Source organism: Pinus tabuliformis, chromosome J (genome assembly GCF_031772625.1).
Source record: "Pinus tabuliformis cultivar Carrire ecotype Pingquan chromosome J, CPIR1, whole genome shotgun sequence".
Lineage (NCBI taxonomy): Eukaryota > Viridiplantae > Streptophyta > Pinopsida > Pinales > Pinaceae > Pinus > Pinus tabuliformis.
The window spans coordinates 752,891,308-752,917,193 of NC_142295.1; positions in this window are offsets into that span (position 1 = coordinate 752,891,308).

Here is a 25,886-nt window from a genome sequence, read left to right on the forward strand (position 1 = left end):
ACAAGAGTTTAAGTTAGTACTTCTGTCAATGGATTGAAAGAGGGAGACCAAGGCTTAAAGAATAGGCCGATTTACCCCAAATCCAAATATTTGAGTTAAAGATCAAATCCCTATCTTTAGCACTTTCAAACTCGATAACAAAAAAATCCCTTTACGCAAGGGTGGATGAAAATGTATTGCTTAAACATAGAGCACCAATTTTCACAAGCTAGGCTTGAAGATCTGCAAGCCTTAGCCAAAACTGAAACAAAAAAGATCAAACTACCATATCTAATGAAAATTTCTTCCTCGTCAACTTTTGAGCCAATGGGGATGAAAATGGAGGGAGATTTGTGAACCAAAATTTAGGAATAACATGTAGAAAACTGTTGAAGCACAACATTCTTGAAAGTGATGACTCTAGGAGAGCCCATGATTAGATATAGTCTAGGAAAATCATGAGGAGACATGAGATTAGGCATCAACCAAGCATGAGGAGGCATGCCAAATGGAGGTGCAGGCTTAATAAGGGTTGTATAGGAAGAAGAAATGGAGGGCATCCATGAAGGATAAGACTACTGCTAAGAGGAGAGGGACAATAGGAGGGGTGCTATAATTGGAGTTGACTATGGAAGCTTGATGCCAAGGGAGGAGGCACACACGAAGCTAGGGAAAACCCTAGTTGTTGCAGACATGAGTGCAATCACTATTCCAATTTTTTGTTGTTGCTATATTACTTTTCAAACAATATTTTCAATTCATAATTTTAAAGAATCAAGGCAACATGTCTAAAAGATGTACATTATTAAGAAAGTAAATATCACAAATTCATAAAAATATTAATATTTCCCAAAAAAATAATATTAAAATAATATAATAACATTATAATTCAAAACAACATTTTCAATCTCCACATTCATAGAAAATAAATATCAGAAATTCATAAAAATATTAATATTTCTCAAAAAAATTAATAGTAAAATAACAACTCAATTGGTGATTGTTGTGTTATGAAGTATTGTGTAAAACATGAAATTCAAAATTCAAATCTCAGTGGATCAAACCAACGATAAAAACATTATAATTTGAAACAAAATTTTCAATCTCCACATTCCTAAAGATAAATATAACACATTAGATTCTACATTGTCAAATATAAAAATATTATTTTAACATAACTTATAATCATTGTGTTTATTGTTTTATATTATTATTATTATTATTTTAAATAGAATTATATTTTTAATGAATGTTTTTAAATTACTTTTGTAATAATATTGTAAAGATTTATGATGTTAGGCGTAGTCTAACTTATAGACGAAATAGTTTTTTTTCACAGGAATCCCACAAAACAATTTCAAGAAAGAATGTGATAGATAGAAAGAAAGAAAGAAATTATTTTGACATCCACGAGACTAAAGATAGCATATGGGACAGATTGCTTCTTCATCTGCTTGATGTATTCAACTTGTCTTCTGTGAAGTTTCACAATAAATGCTCCCAACTTCTCGACAAACCCCTTGCTAAATAAATAATCCCAAGAGCTAGCGCCCAACATATCTGCATAAATTTCCTTGTTGTCTTTGAAGGCCTCACATTCTAAAATGAAATGCTTTTCTGTTTCCACTTTTCCAGAAGAACAAAAAATGCATACTCTTTCCTCCCACACTTCTTTTTTCCTTTTCCAGCACCCTGTTTCACAACAAAGTTGATGAAAATTAGTCCTTAACTGAGCAATAAGAAATTTGGCTCTCCAAGAGATATTGGCCTCTATGTATGCTTTTGGTTGATGACTATGAGCAAGATTAAACACTTCAATATAGTATTTTTCCTTTCTGCATAGCTCCTTATCCCAAGTACGCTTATGGAATTTATCCATAACAAAAGCTTTCATCTCTTTCCTGTTTATGGGACACGTGTTCAAGCAAATACCCCATTCACTAAACCATTTGTTATTTTGCTGCGTCCAAGGTGTTTTTTTGTTGCACAATTTGTCATTAAAGACAACCTTAGGCCATCTACCCTCTTCCATTTGCTCAATTTTTTTTAAATACCTTATGACTCGCACCATAGTAATTGCTTCAATAGGAGCAACCCCTGTTTCACTTAACAAGATAGCATAAGGAATTGTACTTTTAATCTTGAATTTGTTTGTAATCAAACACTTCTAAATTTTCTCAATTTGTCTCCAGTGCATGTCGGATATACTGCTGGTCCATAGTTCACAACGATAGAGAATCACCAGAATCACTAGAAGCCCAAAAAGAGTTTGAGTGGTTTTCCAGTCCCATAACTCTGCCTCTCTACACCTATTTTGAAAAGCATAAAATGATTTCCAACCCCCCAAAGTTCTTTTCTTTCTACAACCATCCCAACTTGGATTTTTGTTGAAGTCAATTCCGAGGTATTTGTAATCTTCAACCTCTTCCAGAATGTTGCCTTCAAAGTAGAACTTATGCTGGTTATGTTTTCTTTTTTTAGAGAAAACCACTACTTTCGTTTTTATGATATTGACTTGCATCCCCACACTTCTACAAAAATACTAAAGGGATAGTAAGTTCTCTTGCAAATCAAGAGCCGATGTAGCAACCAGAATAAGGTCAGTTGCATGCAAAAGAAACCTTATAACAAACTTGACCAAATAGATACCATCACCTCCTTGCGAATTTAACCACTCCTCAAGCTTGTCGATATATAACCAAAAAGCGTAGGAGACAGTGGGAAACCTTGCTTGACCCCGATATTGCTTCTAAAACTTTCAGAAATGTTTGCTGAAGTTCTAATTTTGACTTTCACTTCTTCATACAGCCTATGCACAACCGCTCTCAAATGTTTAGGAACCCCAAGTTCCTCCATTGTGTGACAAAGCTTATCCCTAGGGACCGTGTCAAACACTTTTCTGAAATCAACAAAGCAACAAAAAACTTCTTCATTTTTATCCCAAAAATTTTCAATGATGCGCCTTAAAGTTATATAATGATAAACTGTGGAATGTTTAGGTCTAAAACCTGCTTTCCCTTTAGCATGCTTATCTCTTTCTTCTACCCACTTGCTAATTTTATTTTCTAACATGCTTCCAAATAACTTTTTAAACAAAGGGTTTATCATGATGGTCCTATAATTGGAGGGATTATTGACGTCACCGCTCTTGAAAAGAGGTATTTCCAGACTAGTTGTCCAATCTGTGGGGATCCCTTGTTGTATGACGTTGTTGAAAATTTTTGTAATGTGAGGTGCAAGGATCTTTGAGCCCCACTTTAGATATTTTGCTTGGAGTTCAACTAATTATTTTGCTTTTTCAACACCCTTCTTGATACCCATCTCTACCTCTTACATCATGAAGAGTTCAGTATCAATGTTGACCAAGTGGGGAGGGTCAACCTTGGGATCTTGCTCATAGAGTTGTCTTGCATAGTCAAACCATTGAGAAGCTGTAATACTATTTCCAGTTTGTATCTTTCTCAGTTGGAGCTCCTTCCAAAATAATTTGGGATTATTTTTCCCAAGGAAGATTAGCTCTTCCCTCCTTGAAACCATAAAATTGGCCTTTTTCTTGCTTAATAACTGCTTGTAAGATTTGAGCTTTATGTTATCCTTGTTTGAATCTTTCCACATTCTCCTTGCCTTTTTGCATTCGTCGTCAAACCAAGCATTAACCATAAAGAAATTTGTTTCAGACTTATTAGTTTTTTCTCTTTTGCAGTTTGCAAGTGCAATTAAATTAAATGTGTTAATTCATGACTATGAAGGTCGTGAATTTTGATTTTATCCTTCTCGAAGAGCCTCTCTAGTGTCATTTTGAAGCTATTACAATTTTATGGAGTCAAAAGAATTCTGCCCCGTGGGAGATTTTGTTGGACATGATGAATTTTTGACTCTATTTGTTTCTCTCCAGTCCAAGAGAGACTTAAATAAATTGGCTTGTGATCTGATTTTAAGTCCCACAGCTGGTCTCCAATAAAAAATTCCTCCATTTTCTCACACAAACCATGCGAGAAAATTACATAATCTACTACACTTGCTCAATTGTAAGTATGGCAAGTGAAATTACTGAACTTTGCCCATCTAGTCAAGACATTACAAATGACTAAATCAAAGGCCCCACATAGAGTAAACAATTGTTCACCAAAGAGATTGCAACCCTTGTCCTCTGAAATTTTTTCCCACTGATGATTACTCTCTTCTGTAAGCCAAATAGGGTCGTAATCTTCTTTACAACAAAGAATGCTAGCTTGCTCACTTGTAGTCCTAGCATTGAAATCACCCACTATAAGGACTTCACCTAGCTGAGAATATGTTGCGATATTTGCTTTTAAGGCTGCAAATGGATCTTTGTGGTCAAGCCATCTACCTTTGTATATTTTTGAAACTTGCGGCGCAAAATAGCATACTGCAATTCTGATGTGGTTTCCATTTTCTGATATTTTAAACCAAATGAATTTCTTATTTGAGTCTTCTTTTTCTAACTGAATGAGATGACCTTCTTTCTCCCTCACTAAAACCATGATACTCCCGCGCCCTTTGCCATTCCCTGTTGCCTTGTTCCACACCGCCATCTTCCAGTATCCTTCAAATAGAGGTGTCTTGCATCCTTCATGCTCATATGTTTCTATGAGGCAAATTATGTCTCTCTCTTCTGCAATAGGACCTAACCCAGGTCCTCGTCTCCATGGGTAACCTTTGTAGTTCCAACAAACTAATCTTAAGGAAACATAGGTATGACTTGATTGCTATTTATTTTGACATGCAAGACTCACATTTGAGTCTTTGTCCTTGTTTTCCCATACTGACCTTGCTTCCCGATTTCCCGTTGAAGAGTTTGTTGCCTCTTCTTTATTATCATCTTGCTGCTCTGTTTTGGAAGGAGGCCCAAATTGTGCTATCAAAACTTTGTCTTTAAACAACTTAAACTCATTTTTTTAAAAATCTCTGTCGGATTTCGATTAAAATTAATCAGAAAAAATGTCGTGAAAAAAGGCCATTTTGTCTATAAGTTAGATTATGCCATTATGTTATTTATTTATTTATTTGTGTTGAAAAAATATAAAATTTATTATAATTAAATTATTAATTAATGAGTCTAGATCCAACTTAACTCTGATCTACCAAGGGCGGAGAGGGATCAAATCCCTTTTCATTTGGAAAGATGCTTACACATCAAGATATTTGATCAAGTTACGATGGATATATGCTGGTTTAATTATTATTAATTGATAATTTTATTTTATATTATTTTATTTTCATTTTTATGTAATTTGACCTAGTCATAATGTTTTAGTTAATAATTATAATTATTAATTTTATTTTTATATTTTATTTGTATTATTATTGTTATTTAATTCTACTAGTCAAAATGTTTAGATAATATAACCTTACAACATCTCTGCCATATTGAGTTGGAATCCCTGACTATATATATATATATATATATATATATATGGGGTATTGGTTAATTCTCAAAACACCATATAATGAATGAATTTGTGGCTTGTGCCATTTTATGAGGGTTGAAAATGAAAAATACTTTCTCTAAGATTATCCATTTTTTATTCACATTCTATCTAATTTTTAAATTACTTGGCACACTATCAATCTTCTTACTTGTCCTTTTAACTCAATGAAACTAAAGCACTTTTTTCACTTTCTTTTAAAAGATAAAAATAAAATATTAAAAATTTATAATTAATCTCTTACATTCTTAAAATTTAATAAATTATATAAGTTTTAGTGCATTTTAATTATCATAATCATCACATTATATTTTAACAATTTTTTTTTTTTAATAAATGCTATACTTAATTTAATATTTTGAAGTGGAAGAATTTAATGAGAAATAAAATTTAGATCTCTCTTATACAAGAGAGGGTGCTATAAATACAAAAGAGCATTCTCTAATAAGGCGAGATATGGAAGCGCAATAAAGCCAACATTGATATTTTGATGTCCCATAAAAATGATAAAACTTTGATATATTGCAATGGATATAACTGTAGTGATATAAGTGGTAGTCTAAATCTCCTTTTGGGTAGGGTCATTTTTATTTTAAATTTGAAAGCTAAGTTGCGAAATTTGTATAATTAAAATGTAGTGAAGACTCCCATAAAAATGATAAAACTTTGATATCTAGGGTCATTTTTATTTTAAATTTGAAAGCTAAGTTGCGAAAATTGTATAATTAAAATGCAGTGAAGACTCCCATAAAAATGATAAAACTTTGATATCTAGCAATGGATATAACTGCAGTGATATAAGTGGTAGTCTAAATCTCTTTTTCGGTAGGGTCATTTTCATTTTAAATCTGAAAGCTAAGTTGCGAAATTTGTATAATTAAAATGTTATTAATTTTTTTAGTATTGAATTTATTTATATATTAAAAATATATTTTAAATATAAAAAAATATAATGTTATTACCAATTTTTTATAAAAAATTTAAAATTCAAAATAATTTTATTATACTTAAAAAAAAGTATTATATTATTATTCTGTGCTTCAAACTTCATAACATTGTTTTACATATTGTATGTTGCCTAGTTAAAATGGAAGTTCAATGAAATTCTATTTCAGAATATTCCTTGTTAAATTATTTGCCAACATATTGTTATGATTTAAAAATGCAAGTTTATTGCTCATATTTGTATTGACCTCTCGGCCACCTGATGCAATGGAACAGAAGCCTCTTTGATTTCTTCAAAAGCCTCAGCAAAACACTTAGAAAGTATATCTGCCTCTATGTAACCTTTGGTGCCTATGGCTTGCACCCTCAGTCTGCCCGCGTAGCTCAAAATTCCCACAAAGAGAGTCTGCACACCATCCAAATTTATAATATTTATCAGAAACTTTTGAATGATTTTTCTCATGTTCTAATTGGCATACATTGCAGAACGAATTATTTCTTCAATTAAATTCAAACACAATAAGAAAATTAAGTTACAGACACACCTGAGGAGCGCCAGATAAAGAGAAAAAGAAATCCTTGACCGGGTTTCCAGCCATGGCCACCTTCTCCAACGGTCCAACCATATTCGATATTGCCAGGGTCGTTTTGGCACCCATATTGTATATAATTTTAGCAGAAGCCTGATTATTTAGATGAGATTAGCATATGAAAATTGGTCGACTGAACAAATAAAATTATACCGATTGTCCATATATAATTCTACCTTTGCTCCTTTGAATCTTGTTAGATAGGACAGCATTTTGCTTGTAAGGAAGACTGCGCGGGACATTTTCTTCCTCTCTAGGATATTTTTTGCTCTTTGCACAAATTCCAAAGGATTATCGTACTTCCCCAGCGGTATTCTGGACTGTAAAAATCCGAAATGGTTGCCCCACGGAGTTTCACTGTGGAGTTTTAGCATCTCTTCTATGTTCTGCACAAGTATAATGAAAATATTTTCAAAAAGTGGTCAAAGATGGTTTTTTTTTTTTTTTAATTTTATTATTGTGTTTTTCAGTTTGGTTAACTTGGGATTAAAAAATAGTTATTAAGGAATATTTATGTATTCAAAATTATTTGGGATCCTAATTAATTTACACTACATCAATTTTTTTCATGATTAGATTTGTATTTACAAGTAAAATGATTATTATTAAAGTTGGGTAATTTATTTAGTGATCGCTGATCACTGAATTTATATTAAATATAATTTTATTGTATTATGAAGTATTATGTAAATTATGAGATTTAACGTTTAAATTGAGCTAAACCAAAAAAAAAACTCTTGAAATTATATAGTGATTGATAATAAATGTAATGCTCTTTGTCCATATATTTTGTCATGAACTTTACTAGAAATGGAATCAAAATTTATTGAAATGAAATAATTGGGTTGTTAAATTTGTGAATGGAGTTTAATTTATTGAAATGAAAAAATCGAGTTTTTAAATTAGTGCAAATGGAATATTTGAAGGGTGTTTTACAATTCAGAATTGAGAATTTTTAGAGAATGAGAAACTTCAATCACATCTTGATACCAATGTAGATCCATCTTAACATGAGAGGAATAAAAGAAATTTAGATGAAAAATACAATGTGTAATTTTTCATTGTTTATATTGTATTATTGAATGCTATATAGAGTACATAACTTAAACTTGTAAGTCCAATTTTTTTTTCTTGGATTTCTAAAAAAACATATACCTAAAAATGACCAAAGTGTAAAATACTAAGACCACTTGAAATATCTACATAAATTAGTTAACATCTTACTCTCACATTTTTTTACTTTTAATTACATATCAATGAGTCTCTCGGCTTAATAACCATTTCATAAATGTCACAAAAGGCCAACTACAACATGTCTCCAGAGACTTGAACCCATATAGTTGGGAAAACAAATTGTTCACCAAACCACTCAAACTAAAATCCAAAAACCCAATTACAAAATGTCTTTAAAAACTTGAACTCATATAAACTAAAAAAACTAATTATTTACAAATTTAGAACCTTTAACCAGAATTCATTTATATTCAGAAACATATTAAAAATAATAATTTCATTAAAAATTATATCATTTAATTTAATAAAAAAATAAAAATTTAACTTAAAAACATTTTATTTATATAATTAAATAAGTTCAATATAAACAAATCCTATATATTTTGTAATAAAGTTTTTAGATTATAATATATTCTATTATTGTTTTTTTAATTATATAATTAATAATAATAATTATTATAATTAATATTTTCACATATTTTAAAATTAATATATAAAATTAATCCTTAACAAAAACAATTATGAAAATTCTAAAATTCCTGTTTTATTTTATTGTAAATTATGAAAATATTTTAAAATTTTAAAAATGAAACAATTAAAATGATCTCTTTATAATAATTTTTGAAATATGAGAGTGTATATTTGTACAGAACTGAAATATGAGAGTGTTTAGTGAGAGAAATTCATATTGAAAGAACTGAATGATGATTTAATTTTCAGGTTCCTAACCATGAATGGAGTGTCACAGTTTTGCCAACAAAATTTCTCCATTTTTAAAAATATTTCAAAATTTACCATCAAAATAATTATCACCATACAACCGTATCACTAATACTGTGCGTCTAAAAATAAGACTATCATCAACATTCTGCGTGTAAAAATAAGGCAAATTTCTGTGGGCGAGTGGACGGTGCACCTGAATTCCAGAGAGCAATCTCGTGTTTATCAGAGCCAACGCTGTGACTCTTAAGTTCTCCATTTGGTCCAGAACGCTGGCGTCGTTTGATTCAGAATTCATTTTGCCTGAAAGCAGTCCCATAAAATTTCATGACATCTCCGAAATTATGAAGAAAAACCAAATCGATGCGCACTGAATATTAATTACATGCATACCAGATAGAATAGTGAACAAGTATCGGTGAAGCCCATAAAAAATTATGCCCGTTACGACATCGTTCACAGTCTGCAATCAAATAATATCAGTGACCATAAGGGTATGTTTGCCAGATGTTTATAGATTTTGGAATATTTTAAAAAACTAATAAACCAGTGTAAAGTGAAACCGTTAACTTCACTGCAAAATGAAACGATTAATTTCACTACTATTTATCAAATTTGAATAAAATGTATTATTCATAGATTTTGAAATATTCCATTTAATGAACGACCATTAACTTACTCCTCCTACGTGCTTCTTGATCTGTCTAATCTCGTCGAGTTTGAAAGTGACATGAGACATCACTCTGGGCAGGAGTTCCACTCCAGGGGGTCGTCGAATAGGCAGCTCGCTATCCTCAATCCATTTCAGCTGCACTAAACTACTAATCAACTCACACCCTGTATACCACGCTATCGATAAGAGGTGCCACAAGTTGTATAGAAATCGGCGGGGGCCCTTAATTTGTGCACAGGGGAATAGGCGAGATTTGGAAGAAACTGGAAAAGTGGGAAGGAGGTCGGGATTATCAGCTCGGGTGACGCACGACAGCAGTAAAGACATAAGAGAAATACCGTCTCCGAGAGTATGGTGGAGGCTTATAATCAGTACTGCTGCGGCCTTGCTGGTCTTATAATTGAGCAAATGGAATTGCCAAGGAGGCCGAGAGTGAGCGAGGGGCGTAAGGTGAACATTGCATATATACTCGTTCACCAACTCATCGTATTCATCTTGGTCAACCGGAAATTGAGGAATCGTTATGTGATCGTCGATTTTCACCTCGGTATTCTTCCAGCGCGCCGCGCCCTTAGCGTCTTCAGCCTGCACCAGTTCCCAAAATCAAGAACAGAATTAGAAGTTGTCAAGCAATTGTGGGTTGCGTGGTGGAACGGCCTGTTGTCGTCTTCCCCACCGAAGTTCTAATCTCATCCTAGGACAGGCTTGGTATTAGATTTATACAATAAATCACATTTAAAAAAACACAGAATTAGGACAGGCTTGGTATTAGATTTATACAATAAATCACATTTAAAAAAACACAGAATTAGAAGTTGTGGCAAAGTGAGATTCTTGAAAAAATAGACTTCTCATCTTAAAAACCACATAATTAGAAGTTGTGGCAGAGTGAGATTCTTGAAAAAATAGACTTCTCATCTTAAAAAACACAGAATTAGAAGTTGTGGCAGAGTGAGATTGTTAGAAAAAATTGAAAAAATAGACTTGTCATCTCATGACACTTTTGTTTGTAACCCAATTATCTATCTTGATTTCTCCAAATAGAAGTAGCTAGTACAATACCTAATTATTTACTTTTATTTATCAAAATAGAAATAAATCACATCTTAAAAAACACAGAATTAGATGTTGTGGCAGGTGAGATTCTGAAAAAATTGAAAAAATAGACTTGTCATCTCAGGACACTTTTGCCACTTTTGTTTGTAACCCAATTATCTATCTTGATTTCTCGAAATAGAAGTAGCTACCACACTACCTAATTATTTACCTTTATTGATCAAAATAGAAATAAATCACATTTTAAAAAGTAGAGAATTAGAAAATTGGCAAGAGCCCATTAGTAAGATTCTTAAAAAAACAAACTTCTAGTTTTATAAAATGGCATTTTTATTTGTAACCTAATTATTTACTTGATGATTAATATAATACCTAATTATCTCTTGAGTTTATACTGATTCCCAAAATCAAACAATATGAGGGCGATCAAATAATTGACCACGACCATATCCATCATAGGTCCATCATTCCTATTGGGGAATAGCAATCTCCATTGAGATTCCCCAATTATCTAGTTGATTAATCACATAGAAGTAGCTAGTACAACGGCATTAAAAAAATAAAACACAGAATTCGAAGTTGCGGCAGGAGCCAATTAGTGAAATTCCTGAAAAAGCAGACCAGTTAGCTCGCTCACAATGATGCATGAGAACCGTGGTATTCGAGGCAAGAGAATTTCGCTGAGGGCTTTTTTGGCATGGGAGACGTCGATTGGCCGTTCGAATTCGAAGATACCATGGACACACAGAGACACCACACGAGTGTTCAGAAAACAGGTTGCAGGGCTCACGGGTTCTCCATCATCACCCATGACGATCATACGATGAAGAAAGCTGGAGTTAAGTTCGATGTAGAGTGGATGGATTTATGTTGATTGGAAACGTCATATCCTCAAGTGTTCACGTCGGAATTCATCGCAGGGTGGGCTTTGCACATCAATTGCCATTTGATCAACCGAATAATTTGCTGCATAGTTACCAAATTCGGCCGAATCGGCTTGAAAAATTCGAATATTCGGCAGTTCGATTCGGTTCGGTGATTAATACGGTTAAATTCGGTTCGGTTCGGTGATTGATTTCTTCTCCCAAATAATAGAAGTCACGTGGATGGGCTTGGTATTAGCTGAGATAAATATATGCGAGGGTGCCCCTACATTTATATGTGTGACATGAAGTGCTCTCACATATTCAGATGTCACGTAAGCTTACGATTATATCACAGAGGTGAAAGAATACGGTTATGAAGTACACTGATAATATCATAGCATAGAAAAAAATATGTTCGAGTGCACCCCATAGATTTCATGGCTTGTTTAGTAATGAAATGATACCTAAAATTTATAAAGGAAACAAACTTGTGAGAATGTTCCAGCCGCAATAAAAGAATATAAGACTTTGAACGCCTCAAAGATGCAGAGAGAAGTCAAGATCCACAGTTTTTGTACTAATTAGGGTAACCATATGACCAGACGTTGTATTAGGTGAGACTCGTAGTAGTATTTTCACGATGAGAGAACATTTCTAACTACTTCCAACGATTAGAGAATATTTCTAATTTCCCTTGCTCGGATAGAGAAAACAAAAATGGAAAATATCAGTGAAATTAAGAAAGATCTGTTTTTTCAATCTTCAATTTAGGATTTTCAATTTAGGAAAGAAACAGAAAATCAGTAAAAGTAGCTTATTTTTTCATTGTTATAAGATTCTATGAATAGAAACAAGTAGAGTTTAGATGGCATATATAAAGAAGAAAAATAAAAAGTTAAAAAGGCAGAACAAATAGAATGTAAAATTGATATTAGAATTTTTTTTTTTTTCAATCTTGGAAACCAAATGTGTGAACTAACTTAATTTTAAGTAATTAGTTTTTATTTATGGAGGGATTGATGTTTTGGAGAGAAAAAATAAATAGTAAATTTTTTAGATAATTTTATTTCTAAAATTGTTATATTATTTAAAATTAATAAAAAATATTCATAATTCAAAAAAATTGAGAAAAATTTAATAAAAAAACTATTTTTATATGTCTATTATCGAATTTTTTGCGAATTGAATTTTTTTCATTCGAATTTTTATCGTATCGAATCGAATTCGAATTCGAATTCGAATTCGAATTTGGTAACTATGATTTGCTGGCGTTTTATTTTGGGTTCACAAAGGACTTTAACGGATTCGAAACCGGACCGACAATCCAGATTCCAAGTTACCATTCTTTGGCAAAAAGCAGTCACGGTATAATTTGATGGAAACATACCACCCAAAACTCAGAGGTTAAGTTGGTTTCAGATGTGGAAAATGAAATAATAAAAAGGTGTACATGTATGTGACCAGTCGGCATGTACAGAAAATAGATCCATTATGTTCTGTTAATAGTAACAGTCACGGGGCCTGAAATTTTTCGATTTTTTTTTACGCAACAATAAATGAGACCTTAATTTCACGATAATAATAAACGAGGAGAATGAGGTTTAGCGTTTGTCCCATTAATTGTTAGGTTTCTGAGAATCCGTGTGTAAAGATTTCTAATATAAACACATTTATTAATGTAATAATGCAGAAATTTATCATTATGGATTAATTGTTCAACGAAATTGTGTGCGTTTGAAACAAAAGTATTTCCACCGTGATCAACCAATTTGTTATTTGTTTCCGGTTTAAAATTAATTAATTACTATTTTTTTTTAAGATATGGTACATTAACCAATACGTCTTATTCTCCTTTATATCGCAGGATATGTCGAGTTGATACTGGTTCTAATTTTTACTATAGTTAGGAACATTTAGATGATGCAATGGAATATATAGCGATATGTCGAGTTGATACTAGGTTCTTATTTTTACTATAGTTAGGAAAGTTTAGATGATGCAATGGAATATATTGCTATACTTAATTTAGAATATATATATATTTTGATTTAAATTTTATATATATAAAATTTGATTTAAATTATATATATATATATATATATATATATATATATATATAAAATTTAAATCAAATTCTATATATTTAATTATAGGAGGTAGAATATATATTTTTTTTTTTTCCGAAGAAAAAAGCAGAAACTTTTTATTAAGCATATAAAAAGTTTACATTCTGTTTGAGACTTTGAGCAGACCTGATGGCTCACATGGTTGCTGTTTTGTTCTTCTTAAGAGAAAGACAAGCAAAAATCTCAGTCCTTTTTGACTGATTGTGTATGATATGTTATGTCCAATACTGCTGGGAATAAAAATCTGAGTAGACATCCTCCCTTCAGGAGGCTTAAGTTACAAGTTATACTATGCATAATCGGGGTCTCCTTCAGAGAAAGAAAACAACCCCTTACAAAATTGTATATAAAACTGTGAGACAAATTGAAAAACTGTATATAAAAAGATTTTTGTTTTTTTGTTTGTAGTGCTCATGATAAGAAATAAACAAAAAACATTGTGCCCGTGGAACTGCTGACAAAAAAGAGAAGGCGAGCCTCGTTCACTGTGGAGGAGCAAAGGGGGGCTGATGAGAAGTGGATGACTGCCCCTGGCTGATTTCTACTATTGACCAGCTGCCCATATCTTGCTGTGAACCAGCCTTAGAAAGCTGGTCTGCTTCCTCGTTTTTGTCCCTGTAGATGTGGCAAATGGTAAATCTGTTAAAAGATGATTTTAAAAACATAATTTCTTCTACAAAAGTCTTCAGAATCTGGTTTTGACATGATGCATTCCCATTAACCCATTTAATGACATTCATAGAGTCTCCGAAGATTTGAATTGTGAAGATATTTCTTTGAAGTAACCAGCATAGGAGAAGGCGCAAAGCATACAGCTCAGCGTAATTGTTTGTACCAGGTCCTAGCCCTACAGATGCTTTTAAAGAGTGATCATGATTCAAGTGAATGCACAGGCCTGCTCCAGCCTTGTTATTCTGGGATGCCCCGTCAAAAAAGGCCCAAGGAATGCCCTCCAAGATAGTAACAGGCTTATGATTCTTTTGAGGATTTTTGGCTTCAGGGGTCGGGATGGCAGAGTATATGGCAGCACAATTGATAGCAATGGCGGATGTGGGAATGTCCTTATCTTGAAACAAGCTTTTGTTTCTTGCTAACCATACACCCCAAAAGAAAATAAGAGGCAGATTTCTCATGTTTCCCTCCGGATAGTTTTGCCACCATTTCCTCCAAGCTTCTTCCAAAGGATCAAGTCCCCACTGTACCTTTACCTTAAGTAAACAGGTTACCTCCTCCCAAATTTTTTGAGAGACTACACAGGCTGTAAAGAGATGGCTGATTGATTCCTCTTCAGTCTTGCATAAGGGGCACCTCCCAGGCCCAACTAAATATCTGGCTTGTAAAATGTCCCAAGTTGGGACCTTTCTTTTGAGTATGCACCATAGGAAAATCCTGGCCTTAGCTGGGCATTTTAATTTCCATATGTTTTTCGCCCACCAATCTGGTATTCCCCAACCTTTCTTTTTCATTAAGAAAGTATATCCATCTTTTGGGGAATATTCACCTGTTTTTCCTTGCGCCCAAATCAAACGATCAGGTTCGTCTTTTAGTTTGACATTTGAACGATGCAGTTCTTGGATGTAAGAAGCCCATTCGTTCTTCCATCTGATATTTATTCCTAAGTCTTCATCATTCTTCCAAGCCTGACCCCATATGGTAGAGTGGCCTACTTTCTCCACCTGATTTAGAGTTGTAATTCCTTTACTATCAAGATGTCTGAGAAAGCCAGGTGACAAGGCAAAAGCTTCATTACAACCTACCCAGGGGTCCCTGCCAATTCTAATATGTCTTCCATCTCCCACTTTCCATGCCAAACCTTGTTCAATCACAGAGAAAGCCTCCACCGTGGCCTTCCAGATGACTGAGATATTCTTCATTTTCTTATCTTGGCTCCGAATCCAGTCTTCCAAAGGAACTGGATCAATGTACTTCCTTTTAACCACCCTTGTCCAAAGATTCTCCATCGAGATTAATCTCCAGCCTGATTTAGCTGCCAGGGAAAGACTGAACTCAGGGAGCCTTTTTATTCCCCATCCTCCCCAATCTTTTGGTCTGGCCACCTTATCCCATGCCACCCAGGGTAAGACGGAGGATTCTTTTGATCCTGCCCATAGAAATCTGCAGCAGATTCTTCTGATTTTCTCCATCACTCCTTTGGGGACCCAGGTTAAAGCTGCCCAGTATACTGGAATGGCTAACAATACAGATTTGATGAGGGTCAATCTGCCAGCTCTGGAGAGCCACTTGAAACTCCAATGTGAAATTCTGGCTTCTAGCTTTGCTATGAGCCAGTTCCAGTCCTCTTTTTTATAAGCTGCCGGCTTTAGCCAAAACCCCAGATATTTGAAAGGGGAGTCCAGTGGCTGATGGTGGTAGGGAAAAAGATTAGCCATCATGGATCTTTCTCTTCTGTCAAAATCTGCCACACAAACTTGAGATTTCCTAGAGTTTATCTGCATTCCAGTAGCTTTCAGAAATAGATCGAAAATGAATTTTAACTCCTTAAGTTCATTATAAGATCCATTAGTGAAAATCAATATATCATCGACAAAAAGCAGGTGAGTGATAAAAAGATTAATTGCTACCTCAATACCTTTTACCTTCTCCTCTCTTCTAGCTTTGTGAATCAATCTGCTTAGCCCTTCTGCCACTAGAAGAAACAGGAGAGGAGATAAAGGACAACCTTGCCTGAGGCCTCTTTGGCTATTGAAAAAAGGGGAGGCTGCTCCATTGATCAGAACTGCAAAACTGACATTTGTGATACAGCCCATTATCCAGCTGATAAAAGAATAGTTGAAGCCCAAATGAGTAAGCAACATCCGGAGATAGAGCCAGTTTATTCGGTCATATGCTTTGGAGAGATCTATTTTGAGTACCGCTCCCTTCTTTTTCTTTTGTCTGACACTGTGAATTACCTCCTGGGCTACTCCAATGGCTTCATGAATTTGTCTTCCATCCAGAAAACCAAATTGTTCCATTGAGATGTTTCTTGACAGGATAGGAACAATTCTGATAGCTATTACCTTAGCAATGATTTTATAAATACAATTACACAAGGAGATTGGTCTGAAGTCTTCAAAGCTCTCCGGATCATCCTTCTTTGGAATGAGAGCAATAAAAGTTGAATTAAAAGGCCTGTAGACTTCTCCTTTCTGTCTTGATTCTTCTACTACCTCAGTGATTTCAGAGCCTATTTGGTCATAAAAGGAGAGAAAAAGTTCAATAGTCCAGCCATCAGGTCCTGGACTTTTGTCTTTGGCCATATGTTTCATAGCAGCTTCAACCTCCTCCTTGGAAACAGGGACTGATAGCTCTTCTGCTTCTTCCTCCTCAACGAATCTTGGAAAGCATTGAGCTGTTCTAATGACTTCTGCTATGGTGGCCTCTCCCAGATCTGAGAAGATTTTCTAGAAGTGTCTCTGTCCTAAACCAGAGAGATCTGAAAAAGTACTGACCTCCCTTCCTTCTTCATCTTTAAGGCTCCAAATGGTATTTACAGATTTCCTTCCTTTTGCATAGTTATGAAAAAAACTAGTATTTTCATCCCCTGATTTTAGCCATATTGCCCTACTCTTAAGCCTCCATTCTTCTTCCTTGTCCAAGAGGATTTGGTTTTGAAGCTTCTCCAGATGAAGGATTCTGTCCTTTGAAGCCTGCGAAATATATCCATCTTCCTCAGTGCTCTCCAAATGCTTCAACTCCTCCCTGATTCTAAACAGCTCTTCATTCTGTTTCAATTTCCTGTCCTTTGCCCAGGATATTGTCGCTTTCTTCAATCTTTTGAGATTCTCCATGAACAGGAAGCTTTTGTCCTCTCTTGCATTTCTGTCTGGATGGATCCACGTTTCCTTAAAGAGATTATTGAAAGATGGATCTTGAAGCCATGAGGAATTGAATTTAAAGGGGGCAGGAGGCTTAGGGGGAGGGAAAGAGAGATCCAAAAAAATAGGGAAGTGATCTGAGTTGCCTATCTCCTCAACCCACTGCCTGAGTATAGGAGCTTTAGAGATTAGGTCCTCAGATAGAAGAAAACGATCTAATCTTTTGGCGATCCGATCCTCCCCTGCTCTTCTGTTCCTCCAGGTTGGCTTGAGTTTGATCGGGGAAGGATCTATGAGGTTGTTTTCCAAGAGAAGATTGAGGAAGAAATCCGACAGAGGGTCTTCCCTAGCTGATGGACCCCATGCTTCTGCTCTGCCTATAGAGAAGTTTAGATCACCCCCCACAATCGACAAAGAAGACTTCATCAAGGATTTAGTCATCAGATCATCCCAGAAAATCTCCCTTCCTTGACAAGGGCCATAAATGTTTACAATTGAGATGGGGTGGGAGAAATCAGGAGAAATAACCTCCATGCCCATAACTTGCTTCATCCCCCATTGATTAATGACCTTAATTCATCCTTCTTTAAACCCAATTGCTAGACCCCCCGAGTGGCCTGATGAATCTATTGCGGAAAAGGTCCATCCTGGCAGGAGAGCCTTCAACATTGATTCTACCTCAGTAGCTTTCCCCAACGTTTCTTTCAGAAAAAGAATGTCAACTTTTGAATTAAGGATCCAATCTCTCAGGGCCAATTTTTTAGGCTTACTGGCCAAACCTCTACAGTTCCAGGATGACATAATCATTTGATAACAGAATCAGGGGTCTGCACTGCTCTAAGAACCCCGGGGATAGAGTATTGTTTTCCATCAGCAACGTCCAACTTGGCTTTAAGTTTTGCCTTAGAAAGGTCCGACTTTCTACCTCTCTTGTTTTTGGCATGACTCTGAGAGGTCGACTGTCCTAAGCCTCCAATTACATCCGACTTCCCAGACTTTCCTCCCATAGATCTAAGGTTATAGGGGCACGGGGTGTGGGGAACTGAGGGAGCAAGAGGGGGCCACATATCTTCACAATTCAAATCAAGAGATGGCATGGCAGCCGAAATAGAGTCTGCATCTAGAGATGTCTTTGCCGGTTCCATGTTCTCGTTTATGCCAATGTTATGAAAGGGAATGTTTAAAGGCGAAATATGCATAGAAACTGAATCATGCTCAGGAATTTTAAAGGAGGAAAGAGGGGGACCTGAGCACATACCCTTTTCAGGATCGCTGAGAGGATTTTGTTCTGCGGTTGCGACCTTTGCGTTCTCCTCCTCTGCTTCCGCCGAATGCGATTCAGGGATCTGTGCTGCCTCTTGGATATGGGGGTCTTCAGACACTGGCTCTTTCAGAGTCTCCTCAATCTCCATTTCTTCTGTTGCCTGCTTCGCCATGTCTTCTTTCTCCTGAGGAGCTTGAGTGTGATTGAAAACTGGTTCTCTGAAAACTGAGGTCCTCCGAAAGCATCTCCTTCTCCTGAACAACGGACAATCCTTTGCAAGGTGCCCATACTCATGACAACGATGGCATCTAAACGGCAAGTGTTCGTAATCCAAAATCTGTTCGAACACATAATCTTTGTATTGTAAATTGATTTTTTGGGCTAGACCTTTGCTCGGATTGAGGCTTACCAGAATGCGGGCCATCGCTCTATTCTTCGTCTCCAGAAATGACATATCTGCTTCCAAGAAGGATCCCAGTCTGTTCCCGATGGCTTTGAACACAGCTTCTGTCCATAGAAACGAGGGGAGACCCGGGGCTCTCACCCATACCGGAAACTCATCAGTTCTCTCTTTGATAGCATCAAAAAGGGGGCTCCATTTTTTCAACAGAACCGGAATGTTCCCTATATTCCAGTTTCGTTCAAGCACCCACTCTGCCGCCTCCTTGTCCTCGAAACGGAACTTGAACCACCCTTTCGCTAAACATTGAGCCTCGAACCGAAAAGGTCTGTTAGAGACGAAACAATGTTCACCCCAGGCTTGAAGAAATTCCGACGAAAATTTCTTACCTCTTGCCCTTCCGACTAGGGTGCATTCTGCAACTGCTAGGGTTTCTTCTATAGAGACCTCCATACCTAGGATTAAGTTCCCTTCAATCTCCTGAGATCCAATTGGCCTTTGGGGTTTTCTTTTCGCCCCTTTTTTCCTTAACTCTTCCGCAGAGACCCTAGTTTCCCCGCGACCATCGGTCCATTCTGGTTCCTCCTGTGTCGTATCCGCAGGGAGATCTACCTCCGGCTGTGTCTGAACATGATCAGAGAAAACGGGATCGGAGGTCCCTGAAGAAAGATGACCTGCTGTCGTACCATCGAGACCTCCTCGCTCTCCTTCTAAGCTGTCATATTGACCTACGAAACCTCTTACAGAGCTTTCTCTTGGAAAAGGGGATTCTCTTTGCAGAGAAACCCTAGAGAGCGGAGGAAACCCTCCAGAAACCCTTGTTGTGCCGAAGCCTGAAGAGAGCCCCAATTTTGCGATGTCTTCCAAACCCTTTGATGGAAAATTCCGGCTTGTTACTATTTTGCCCTTTGTATCAGAAGAAAGAGCTCCTACTATCGACCCATCCGCCACATTCTCCCTAACCACCTGCCTGAAGGAAACCGGATTTCGAAATCTAGAGGCTTCTTTGCCAGAATCCTTACTGAGATGCAGAAAGTTTGGTTTTTCCTCCTGTGCAAAAGACTCCAACCTCGACAGCTCGAAAGCTCCAAAATACTGTTCCACGTTTTGAACTGTGGGTTCCTTCCCCCACATTGAGAGAATATCTTCCAATTCCGGGTCCAGATCCACCAATTCGTTGGGATTAACCATGGTTAGGGGAGCCGTTCCGAGAAAAGCGACAGCAAACAGTCAAAGTGACAGGCGCCCTTACCCTAATCTCTTGAAAACGGAATAAACGGAAGTTCTGCAGCTTCTGTGATGGTATTTTCTCCTAACTAGTCACTTATGCCAAACAACGCCAACCTCCAGCTGCCAGTCATCCGGGAAAAGCTTTCCTGCGCCTTCATCTGATCACCGAAACTGACTGCAAACTTCCTACCCATGACTTGAACGCGGTTCCGCCCGAAACCCTCGCCTCCAAACCCTAGCCATCGCTCTGTTCTAGTTCCTCCATATAGGAGGTAGAATATATATATTATTTCTTAAATTTTAGTAGTATGTGGAGATGAATTTTTTTATTATAATAATAATAATAAAGAAATGAAATGAATTTAATAAGTTTATTTTATAATGTTTTTTTAGTGGCCCTACATCCACAACCTAACCCCAAGGGGTGTCGAGGAGATTTGACCCATGACCTCCTAACTTGCAAGGTACTTAGCAAAGGAAGCTTGACCAATTGAGCTAACCTTGGGGATTTTTAATAATAATAATAAAATTATTATTATTATTAAAATTAATAATCAATTTGATTTTTTTTAACTTATCATTTAAATATTATATAATACTAATATTAAATTTAATTACATACATTAAAAGTCCACCAAAATATCTAGAATGAAAAAATGATGTAAAGCAATGAAGTGAACTCAATGATTTTATTTAAGAAATCAATAAGAAACTGTTAGAGTTGGCTTTTCAATTGCTTCATTTCCGTATGAGCTAAGTATGGTGGGTTGTAAGTTCACATAGGGACTTGCATCTGCCCACTTGTCATAATTATCCTTAATCGACATTGGGCCTCCTCCATTGCTATATAATGGAGGCCTTCTATGTACTTTTACATAACATTTGTGAGTAATAGAATACTCTTTCAGGGTATTAGAGCGGGCGATTCCATCCCTCTTGAATTATTTTTTGAGTTTAATAATTTTTTTATGATCTGAATGTCGTTTCTGTTTTAGGGAGGTCTCCAAATTTCTTTTGAGATCTATAGATATGTTTGAGTGATAATGGTTTCGATCTAATGTGGATCTTGAATGCATTCTCGCTACAGTCATGGATTTGTGGTTTTGTTTCAGATCACAACAAGGCAATATGTAGATCTTCCTTTTAGTGACGGTCGGATCTGTTGCAAATTATGGTGGAATCCTATAGCCTACTTCTTGAGCGAAGTTGTTGGCAGTTGAGGGTTTGCACATCCCTGATCTGTGACATTTTATTTTATTGATCGAAGTTCTTTTTATTGTATAGAAAGAGATATGCAAATTTAATGAATAATTTGACACAATTGGGGTTGCGAGTATTTTTTTTATATCATATTGTTGAGGCTTACTGCTGATAATTTTTTTGATCTGATAGTAGATCATGGTTTCAATCTCGAGCTCATGCTCCATGGATACATCAGCTCTAGTTTTTTTGGTGTCGTGAAATATTTCCACTTTGTTGGTTGTGTTTCCTAGTGTTAACCCTACTTTTGTAAACCGAGGCAGCATACCACTAGATCTAGAAATTGTGTGTGGCTGCAACACATCAGATTTCTGCGAGAGCTTAATGGGAAGGTCGATCATAGAGCTATTCCACTGATCTGATTTAGAATATTATATTGTTGTGCTAAGATCCTCCTCAGATTAGAAACAAAATGCTTTCATTGTGGTTAAGGCTTCATGAATTTTTGCAAGTGAAATGATGAGTTTTTATGTTAATTTTATGAGCAATTTATCATAAATAAGAGATTAAACAACAACATAAACATGCACAGAACATCATTAAAAAACACATTATAATAGGAACATGATAAAGGATTTCACCGGTCCTGGGCTATGTCTCCTTGGTCCAGCTTCTAATGGCTTGGACCTCTCTATTATGTTCAAAAATGTAAAAAGGTGTGTTTACAATGCTCAAATGCTTCTGAAACCCGCTCCAATGAGTCCAATATGTCCAAAAATGGCTATCTAGCCTCTTTTTGCATCCAATTTGGTGGAAAACTGAAGAATTTATGACCTCTCCTAGTTCTCCCAATATTCGCTCCACAAATTACACCATTTTCGGCATGAACCTACAATTTCGCTCCAAAATTGTGCTAACTGGGCGAAAATTTCACCGCGCGGTGGTCCATAACTTATCGGCACTGGCTATCTCATCACAAATCGCAATTGGCAGAGAACCGAAAATCTTATGGTCTGTGAACGCGACAGGGTGATGTGCGATTGCGATACGGAAGACCCGACGAAACTATTAATTGGAACCCATAATCTTATTGCATCCAAGATCCATTGCAATTCACAATCAACGGAGTCAGGGGGTAATAGATATACGGGACTTTGCACTTCTGTGATATGCGATTGCGATAATCGCATCGCAACCTGGGTACACTGGGAGATGATTCATCGCATCGCAACCCGGGTACGGTGGGAGCCAATTCATCGCATCACACCCTGGCTTGTTCTGGGGCCTATTCTTTAACACCGACCCGCCTGCGACATGTGATTTGTGAAATGCAAGGCCAATGGCGGCCTGCCACTTGGCGCTTCCCCATTCGCTGAAGGGTCCTGCCACATCATCCACTCTTGCCATGTGTCCAAGTCAAACCTGAACTTTGACTTTCTCTAACTTCTTCATATGAGCTAGGATTCGAGTTCCGCTCACACCATTGGAATCAGGGTGATGAGCACTTCGATATGAAGTTAAGTTTTTCGAGATTCTTCCACTTTAATTTTTTGAGCCTAATTTTGAGCACCTGATCACTCCTCCCCACTGGAAGCCTTTTGGACCCCAAAAGGATCACTTTCAATTGTCCAGAAGGGGAGGGTACAATTATCTCACCTTTCCAACCTCTATCCATTTTGATTTTAAAGGATTTGTACCCTTGAGCCCCACTCAAATATAATCAATACTTCCCCTTTTTGATGTCCTTATTCTTCTGTCAAGTATAGTGTCTTGCTAAAGCTCGTCAAGAAATTCTGGAGAAAAGTCTTCAATATATGGAATTTGAATATTCTCTCATTGATCTTCAATCAAAGGAGGCTCATACAACCTTAAATTTTCAACATTAACAACAACATAAATTTGCATATATGAAGGAAAATCCAACTTGAAGGCATTGTTACCAATCTTTTCCAAATTCTGAATGTACCATATCTAATTGGTTTTATCTTTTTACCTTCTCCTTGGAGCCTCTCTTTATTAATGTGAAGCCAAACTTTATCACCAACTTGGAACTTGTGATCTTGACGTTTCTTGTCATGCCTTACTTTGTACTTTCCTTGGCTTTTCTCAAGCTGTTCTTGAACCTTTTGGTGTACTAATTGGATTTGTTCAATGAACTTTCTTACTTTGTCTATGTCGCTATGACCTTCAATAACAACATATTTTCCAAAAATAAAATCCAAAGGAGATTTAGGCAAGTATCCCAAGAATGCCTCAAATGGCGAAGTTTGAGTTGAAGAGTGCTTGGCTCGGTTGTAAGCATGTTGAATATAGTGCAAATATTCATCCCACAACTTAGGATGCTTGCTACAATACCCACAAAGAAGATGTATCATTGTTCTGTTCACCACTTCTGTTTGACCATCTATTTGTGGATGAAAGCTGTACTCTTTTTCAATTTGGTGTCCATGAATCCCCACAAGCTTGACAAAAAATTCCCAACAAAGTGAGAATCTCGATCACTAACAATGGATGTGGGCAATCCAAAATGCACCCAAACATTCTGAAAGAATAACTGAGCAGTTTGTTTAGCTGTAACTTGCTTTTTACATGGCATCAAAATACACATTTTTCTGAACCTATCCACAACTACATACAAATAATCATGACCTCTTTTTGACAATGGAAGACCTCCTACAAAATCCATAGAAACACTCTCCCATGTTTGCGAAGGAACTGGAAGGGGTGTGTACAATCCTAACTTCCTATTTCTAGGCTTATTGATTGCACATAATGAATTTCCTTTAATAAATGAGACACACTTTCAAGCATATGAGGCCAATAACAATACCTCTGTAGATATGCCATCATCTTAGTTACACCGAAATGACCAGCAATAAGAGAAGTATGTGCCTCTCTTATGATGCTAACTCTTTCTCCCTGTGGAATACACAACTTGCCAAGATGGTACAACAAGTTATCATGCAAATGGTAATCTAATTCCTCTACTTGGTTACCTTGACTCAATCTTGCATAAACATTTTGAAAGTCATTATCTAATGCATATTGCTCAATATAAAACCGAATTATGCTTGAGTAAAGTAGTTGCACTAACAATAGGCCTAAAAAGAATATCAACAACTTTATTGTAGATACCTTTCTTATACTTGATTACCAAGTGAATTGTTGAAGAAAACCCATCCATCGGAAGTGCCTTGATTGCTGCAACTTTGATTTAGATTGCAAGTATTCAAATGGTTGATGATTAGTGTGAATGATGGTTTCCTTACGCATCAAGTAGTGTGCTTCCATTTTTTCACACTTTGCACCAATGCATAGAATTCCTTGTCATATGTAGGATAGTTAATCACTGCATCATTAAAAGTTTTCGAATGAAAATAGATAGGCTTACCATGTTTCATGAGGATTGCACCCATAGCATAGTCACTAGCATCAGTCTAAATCTCAAATGACTGTCTCAAGTCGGGAAGTGAAAGTACTGGAGCTGTACTGATCTTTTCCTTCAATGCATCAAAGGCCTTTTGCTGTTTTCCTCCCCACTGAAAAACCTTTTTCACACTTGTCAACGCATGCAAAGGAGCGACTATAAGAGAAAAATAAGGAATTAATTTTCTCCAATATTGGGTTGCTCCCAAAAAGCTTCTTACCTCAGTAAATGTCCTAGGCCTTGTCCAATTGACAATGACATCAACCTTGGAGGGATCTATTTTCAACTCACCTCCTCCAACAATATGACCCAAGTAAACTAAAGAATTTTTTCCAAAGTCGCACTTTGATATCTTAAGATACAACTGTTCTTTTTTCAATACATCAAGTGCTTTTCTTACATGCATAACATGTTCATCACAAGATTTACTAAAAATTAAGATTTCATCTAAGTAGACTATGAAAAACTCATCAAGAAATGACATCAACACATTATTCATCATACACATGAATGTAGCGAGAGCATTACATAAACCAAACGACATAACTAGCCATTCAAACAAACCTTGTTTTTCTTTGAATGCTGTCTTCCAAATGTATCCTTCAACTATTCTAATTTTATGGTAGCCACTTCTTAATTCCAGCTTAGTAAAATACTTTGCATCTTTCAATTGATTAATTAAATAATCTATTCTAGGCAGTGGGTAACGGTTCTTTTTTCAATACATCAAGTAATTTTCTTACATGCATGACATGTTCATCACAAGATTTACTAAAAATTAAGATTCCATCTAAGTAGACTATAACAAACTCATCAAGAAATGGCCTCAACACATCATTCATCATACACATGAATGTAGCGGGAGCATTACATAAACCAAACGACATAACTAGCCATTCAAACAAACCT